Source organism: Gopherus flavomarginatus, chromosome 4, assembly GCF_025201925.1.
Source record: "Gopherus flavomarginatus isolate rGopFla2 chromosome 4, rGopFla2.mat.asm, whole genome shotgun sequence".
In the NCBI taxonomy this organism is placed as follows: Eukaryota; Metazoa; Chordata; order Testudines; family Testudinidae; genus Gopherus; species Gopherus flavomarginatus.
Window position 1 is genome coordinate 135,497,599 of NC_066620.1, and position 7,763 is coordinate 135,505,361.

Genomic DNA, 7,763 nt, shown 5'->3' on the forward strand with positions numbered 1-7,763 from the left:
TCAAATTGTCTGATCAATTTTTGCTGGAAACAGAGTGTAAAATCACTATTCTTTAATCTTTTATTTTTCCTGGAGTTGTTTCCTGCCATTTTGTTGATTTAATTCTTTGACTTCTTCTATTTTCTGAATTTTAAGTTGCTGAATCAATAGCAAAAAAGATAGAAGAGATCCTCTAAGCTCACATGAATCCAGCTGCCATCATAGAAGGTCCATGTATAGCTCCATCACTGAGGTAATTGAAAGCTTTACCCTGCCAAAATTTTCCTCTTAATATGTAGAATGTACCATAAAGAAGCCACTGAATGCACAAAGTTATAAGGAGTGAAGGCTTGATCTTGTTCTCAATGAAGTAAATTGGCAAAACCCCCTTGAGTTCAATGCAAGCATGACTGAATCTTAATGAGTGGGCCAGCTTTTCATAAGCCTACAATGTGAGATAAAGGCCCGGATGTCTTTTTAGCCCTGATAGAGAGATTACGATGGAACGAATTTTATACAGTTTATAGAATGAAGTTATTTGTTCCCCCATCAAATCCTTTCCTCAGCCAATGAATTCACTGGCTCAAAATGCTTACTTACATATTAGGGAAGCTCACACCACCCATATGCTTATTTAAAATTCCTTTTTGATGCTTATCTGAGCCAATCTGATATCTTTTAAAACTAATGGGGAGATAAAAAAGTTGCATCAGAAAAAAGGTGAGGCAATGTTGCATCTATCCAACATTTACATACGCAACTTTACTCATAATCCCACTGAACCCACAAGCACAGACACAGCAGCATCGAACCACACGGTGTGTACATTAGGGGCTCAATTTGGCACTTGTCACAATTTAGCAAAGCATTTAAGCACATGCTTATCTTCAAGTATGTGAGTAAAGTTAAACATGTGTTTACATGCTTCTCTAGATTGGGGTCCTAGAGCTATTTGGAGGTGCATTTTTATAATACTAAACAAAAAGAATAAAGGTTATTGAGGTCAAGTAAAAAGTGCATACTAAAGCAGTTAGTTCCCTGTGAATATGCTTTTGAAAATGGGCAAATGTCAATGGGCATATCTGCCCTTTAGCACTCCTGTCTGGGTAAATGTGGCTCTGCTGAGAGTGCAGTTTCCCTTTCACTCAGAGCCCCTTAAGAAGTCCACACAGGACAGATATTCAAAACATTCCCCCTTCTAGAGTGCAGTTTAAGCCCTGCAGAAAGTTTTCAAATTTACAAAATTTCCTAGACCCAAGCTGCACACAACCCCACCTCCCTGAGAATCTATCTTCCTGCTCTCCCAGTACCTCTTACCTAGAGTTTAGCCTACTCCATTGGCCTGCCCTCTGCTGACTCAGAACCCAGTAGAAGCTTTCTTACTCTCTGAAACTATCTGCTAGCAACTAGTTGAAGCTGTCTCTCCCTTTGTAAGGCCTGGGTGTCTTCCTTTAAGCCCTAGTGGGCAGACAGTAATCAGTCCAGGTGCACTAGATCCCATTTCCTTTTAAAAGGACCAGTCATCCTGTAACAGCAGAAAATAACATGTATTTAGGGGATGAACTACAGACTTGCTCCATTCCATAGAATATCCTGATGTTAAAAGGTTCACATGAGAGAAAAGGTCATACTTAAACTTGCTTCTCAGTCTGACAGAAAAAATGAGGCTATTAGAATATAAACATATTTTTAACTGTTTTATTCTCACACTGAAAGCCTTTTATGGCTGGGTCAAATTGGACAGATGTTATAAGGCTAAAATAAAAGATGGTAATTAGGAGTCTTCCCTAATTAGGCTATAGATGCACTGTGACTTTCCGTCAAAATGTAATAAAAATGTTAATTCAAATATCCACATAGCAATCCTTTGTGCCATTGCAGCCTCTTTTTGTGTGTGGTTTTATTACATGAGCTGACTCAATGAAAAACTATCAGGAGCTTTGCACCAAGTAGTGTTCTGTCCAGAACTATTGGGCTTATAGGCTTCACAACTGAATCCCAACTGTGCCGGCTGAGTTATTATGGCTATCTTCAACATCCTGTAATTGGTCTTAATTAGATAAGATCATCATTAACTTATTTACCTCAGAGGGATGTTGTGAAGTTTAATGCATTAATATTGGTAAAACAATTTAAAATTCTCTGTACATATAGTTTTCCTTTTGTCCAAGTACTATTATTTTTTCTCAAATTGTCCTGTCCATATTTCACTCTTTACATATTGTATATATTTTTAGCAAATTAATTATCTGAAAAGGTGCCAGACTGATTGTTCTAGACACTGCAATTCTCTATTAATCCACAGAACAGGCACAGTCTAGCCAGCAGGGGTATAAATCCTACCATTTTGCTTCAACCTGGACTTGGAGGTACTAGGGGTGAGAGTCTCCATGTCCATTCACTCCTTGGTCTCACAGAGCTGAGTCAGGAATTCTTGAATTCTAAATCTGGCTCTGCAAAGAACCTGTGTAACCTTAGGTAAGTCATTTCACCTCTCAGCTTCAGTTTCCCATTATGTAAAAAAGAGATAATAACCTAAGGGTGTTGTGATGGTTCTGTTCTGTTGGGCATAATACCACAAAATGGGAGTGTTCAGTGGGGACTCTTTTCTCCCTTCAAATACAGTTTCCGCCCACTCAAGGAAATCAGAAATTGGATGGGAGGAAGCCCCACTGGACATTCCAGTTTAGTGGAAATATGCCTACAACAGAACAGTAATAAAGAGAATCAGTGATTTCCCTACACCCCCCCGAATTTCCCCAACACCCCCCCCCCAGTTTTGTGAGCTAGTTACATACCAATTTAGTGACTGTTTGGAAATCTGAATTTAAACTGAAACATTAATACACACTTTAAAAGCTTATACAGTGTATGATAAAATATGTAGATCTGAAAAAGTATAATAGATTTGAAAAGTATGAACATAGACTAGCTTCCTTATACAGCTGTTGTTTTTTATGATGTCAGTGCATTCATTTCAGTGATGTTGGCCAACCTAAGAATGTCAAATGATGATTTGTAAGCAATGTCTAAATGAGCTCTCCCTGACAGCTAGTGATGAGCTGGGGTTGTGGGGAAAGGCTTCAGGGCCAGATTATATTTACATTCACATCTAATCTACCTAGGTATCCAGCAAACAGAGCTGTGTTGTCCAAGTGATAGATTTTGGCTAGGGTTGGGTTACAAACCACTTGAATGTGGGGGGAATGGGGGATGAAATGTTGTTCTTATTGTATGAGTAAAGGGCAGTACAATTGTACTTAGCCTGTGATGATTTGAAGGCATCAAGAGAGAAGGTGGGGACCTGTCCCTCTCCACTGTTTAAAGACTTAGGCCATGGCTACACTGGCACTTTACAGTGCTGCAACTTTCGCGCTCAAGGGTGTGAAAAAAACACCCCCCTGAGCGCTGCAAGATACAGCGCTGTAAAGCCTTAGTGTAATCAGTGCCGCAGCCCTGGGAGCGCGGCTCCCAGCGCTGCAAGCTACACCCGTAAGGGATGTGGTTTACGTGCAGCGCTGGGAGAGCTCTCTCCCAGCGCTGGCGCTCCTACCACACTCACATTTCGCAGCGCTTTGAAATTTCAAGTGTAGCCATACCCAGAGCTGATTAGGCTCCACAGAAAGTCTTTTGTTCTGTTAAGTGACCACTGCTGCTGAAATCACTGACAATCAGGCCTAAGTGCTTAGTCCTGTTGTGGGGACAGTGTTCCTGTGGGTACAGTGTTTTTGTGTAAGAGACAGCCCAGACTTCACTAGCAGTGAGCAAGGTCCCCACACTGAGAGCTCAGCTGAAATCACTGAGAGCTGGTGGAACCTCAACAGACCAACTCGCAGAGGTCAAAGTCGCAGGTGGCAGCAGAAGGTGACTGTGCAGGGCCATTGGCAACAGAGCGGTGGAGTGAATGGTGGCACAATGGACAGACATGGCCAGAGTGAACAGTGAGCAGCTGGAGGAACAAGCAAGGTGCCTTCTTGTCCCCCACCTGGGAGGTGTACTCACGTGAAAGCACCTCTGAACTCTGAGTCTCCACTGACCAAGGACAACACTGGTGAGTGGAGTGCGGTGGAGGGAAAAGTGAGGGGCATGTTAAATAAACATTTGTTTGTTGGACTATATTTTAGTCACTTTGCTCCCGAATGCTAGATTTGTGACTGAGAATGGAAACTTATATAAATATATTTCCTAGTAGGCCAAGATTTTTAAAAATGCATTATTTGCCAAGGTTGTTATCTCACATTGTTGCTATCTTGGGAGGTCATTATGTTGGGGAGTTTCTGTACTAAACATTTTTATTATTATAATTAATTTTTACATAAGAATGGTCATACTGGGTCAGATCAATGGTCCATATAGCCCAGTACCCTGTCTTACAACAGTGGTCAAGGCCAGGTGCTTCAGAGGGAAAGAACAGAACAGGTAATCATCAAGTGACCATCCCCTGTTGCCCATTCCCAGCTTCTGGCAAACAGGCTAGGGACACTCAGAGCATGGTGTTGCATCCCTCTCCATCCTGGCTAATAGCCACAGATGGACCTGTTCTCCAGGAATTTATCTAGTTCTTTTTATAATCCTGTTATAGTTTTGGTCTTCACAGCATCCCCTGGCAAAGAGTTCCCTGGGTTGACTTTATATTGTGTGAAGAAGTACTTCCTTTTGTTTTTTTAAAACCTGCTGCCTATTAATTTCATTGGGTGACTGCTAGTTCTTGCGTTATGTGAAGGATTAAATAAAATTTCCTTATTCACTTTCTTCACACCAGTCAAGATTTTGTAGACCTCTATCATATCCCCATTAGTCATCTCTTTTCTAAGCTCAAAATTCCCAGTCATTTTAATCTCTCCTCCTGTTTCATACCCCTGATCATTTTAGTTGCCCATCTCTGTACCTTTTCCAATTCCAATATATATTTTTTAGGATGGGTGACCAGATCTGCACACACTATTCAAAGTGTGGGCTTACCATGGATTTATATAGAGGCAATATGATATTTTCTGTCTTATCTATCCCTTTCTTAATGATTCCCAACATTGTTTGCTTTTGTGACTGCTGCTGTACATTGTGTGGATGTTTTCAGAGAACTATCCACAATGACTCCAAGATCTCTTTCATGAGTGGTAACAGCTAATTTAGACCCCGTCATTTTGTATGTATAGTTGAGATTGCTTTCCCACGTGCATTACTTTGCATTTATCAACATTGAATTTCAATTGCCATTTTGTTGCCCAGTCATCCAGTTTTGTGAGATCCCTTTGTAGCTCTTTGCAGTCTGCCTGGGACTTAACTATCTTGAATAGTTCTGTATCATCTGCAAATTTTGCCACCTCACTGTTTACCCATTTTTCCAGATGAATATGTTGAACAGTACTGGTCCCAGTACTGACCCCTCAAGGATACCACTATTTATCTCTCTCCATTCTGAAAACTGATAATTTATTCCTACCTTTTGTTTCCCATCTTTTAACCAGTTACTGATCCATGAGAGGACTGCCCTCTTATTCCATGATGGCTTACTTTTCAAAAGTCAATTTAAATTAAATACATTTTTTTATTTTTTTATTTTTTTTAGAAATCTAGATCTGTTATGTGTTTTGGTGTAACTTGCATTATTCTTATGTTAAATTTGCATAATCCTAACAAAACATTTACTTTATTCATTTTTTTTAATTTATCTCATTGGTCCTGACACCCCCCCCCGTAAATTCGAACACCCCTGCTAATTTCAATTCCTGGGGAAACCACTGAAGAGAATGCTCCTCTATCCCCATTCCTCATTGTGGCTCACTTCCAGAACAATCAGTCAGGGAACTATAATGTCTGGCTGTGGAGTTTTCGGAATTCTTCCCTGGATGATTTGAGAACCTGACTCAAACATTTGGAATTTGGGGAACTGTAGTGGGGTGGTCACCCGCTCCTGCCCTGAGGGGTATAAAGACAGCCCTGGGAGAGGGCTGTTGCAGGGGGAAGCAGCTGCAGCTGGCCCTACATAAGAGATTCCCTCCAGCTTCAAGGGGAGAAGGACCTAGCTGCCTAGGAGCTGAGGGTGCAGTCAGCAGAGCAAGACTGGGGAAAGGCAAGAGGAGCTGGGGGCAGGGCCGGCGCTACTATTTAGGTGACCTAGGCAATGGCCTAGGGTGCCAGAATTTTTGGGGAGCGCTATTTTGCCGGGGGGGCGGCACACGGGTCCGGTGGACCTACCGCAGTGATGCCGGCAGATGGTCCGCTGCTGGAAAGGCTCCGGTGGAGCTGACGCAGTCATTTTGGTGGACGGTGCGCTGGTCTAAAGGCTCCGGCGGACCTACCGCAGTCATGCCTGCGGCAGGTCCACCGGAGCCTTTAGACCAGCGGACCGCCCACTGGCATCACTGCGGCAGCTCCACCATAGCCTTTCCAGCAGCGGACCGTCCGCCGGCATGACTGCGGTAGGTCCACCAGACCCGTGGGGGGGCGGAGAAATGGCCGTCCACCTAGGGCGTCAGAAACCCTGGCACCGCTCCTGGCTGGGGAGCTCCTGCCTGGCAACTCCCCATGCTATGGGCCCTGTGCAAGGCCAAACCAGGTATTGAGGTTGCGGAGGCTACAGTCCAGGGATTAGGCAAAGGCAGCAGCTCCAATCCCCCAGCCCCCCTTGCCAGTGATGAATGGCTTGTACACTGCAGTCTGCCCCAGTGAGTGGGGGCTAGATGGAGACTGGCAGTAGCCATAGATTGAGGTAAGGATAGAGGGTTGGGGATTCCCTGGGGAGGGGAGACCCAGATCTGTGGGGATACTGCCAGGGGGCAGCACCCAAGGTAAAGGAGACTGGGGTCCAGGAGGGACACCGGCTGGCAGAGGGTACTTCAAGGCTGGAAAAGCTAATTCCTTGGATGACCAGCAGAAAGTGCTGTGCCGGTGAGTCATTGCACTGCTACAGGAACTCACTGAGTATCAGCATACTTCTTAAGAGCCCTGGAAGGGAAGAGCTATAGACTGCCTAACCCACAGTTCCCTGCCCAAGATGGGTGATATGTGAATGCCCCACCTTTGCAGAGACTAACCCTTTGCCCCAACCCTTCTTCCTGAGACCCTGCTCCTTCTGGAGCACTGAGCCCCCAAGCCTCCCACCATGGCCAGAGGAGCCCTGGCCAAGCCACCATGAGCACTGGCTGGCCTGACCCCGGGACTGCTGGCCAGCCTGAGTGCCAGCCAGCCCACCCTGGCTGTCCTGTGCCCCAGGCTGGTTCACACCAGCCGAACGGAGCCCCGGCTTGCCTACCCCAGCTGGCCCAAGCCACCAGCCAGCCTGAGCCCTGGCCTGCCTGAGTCACCCTAAGGCACCCTGCCTGAGCTGAGCCTTCCGCCCCACCCCGCCCAGCTTCAGGGGAAAGGCAGAATGAGGGCAGGGCCACAGCCTGGATTTGGTGAGACTTAGCCTCCCCTGCCCTATTATACCCACCCATTCTAAACAGAGAGTCGCTATGGCCGCTGCAGAGCCCAAGAAGAGCACTTTATAAAACTGTAATAAGCCAACAGATGGCATCTAAGCATCCAACTCTGGCCTAGAGCAGCAGGAAACCAAAGGATTCCAGACAGTTGAGATGGGCACCATCTTGGCAGGGGTGTGTGTCGGTGTGAGCTTTGGTGGAAAAAAAGAAAACTGTGTTACCCTGATGATGTGAAAGTCCAGGGAAAAAGGACTTTAATGGACATTGCTAGACTGAGACTGGTAGTGAACTCTTTAGATTTAGGCTTAAGTATGGGAGTATTGAGGCCCGAGGAAAGGTGAAGGCTGAGAAGCAGCATAC

The 7,763-nt window shown here is 44.9% G+C and overlaps 1 protein-coding gene across 2 annotated transcripts in view; it reads right to left on the bottom strand.

The window, feature by feature from the left end:
* The window catches only part of CRYBG1 (crystallin beta-gamma domain containing 1), a 165,569-nt gene extending 159,315 nt beyond the window's left edge, over positions 1-6,254 (bottom strand). Inside the window, exon 1 of one of the 2 annotated variants that reach the window (XM_050951344.1) lies at positions 6,178-6,254. The gene's annotated coding sequence lies outside the window, so the exon portion shown is untranslated. Of the gene's footprint in view, positions 1-579; positions 660-6,177 lie in introns of those variants that run through there. The other variant, XM_050951346.1, reaches the window with a different exon arrangement.
* Between the last annotated feature and the right edge of the window lie 1,509 nt (positions 6,255-7,763).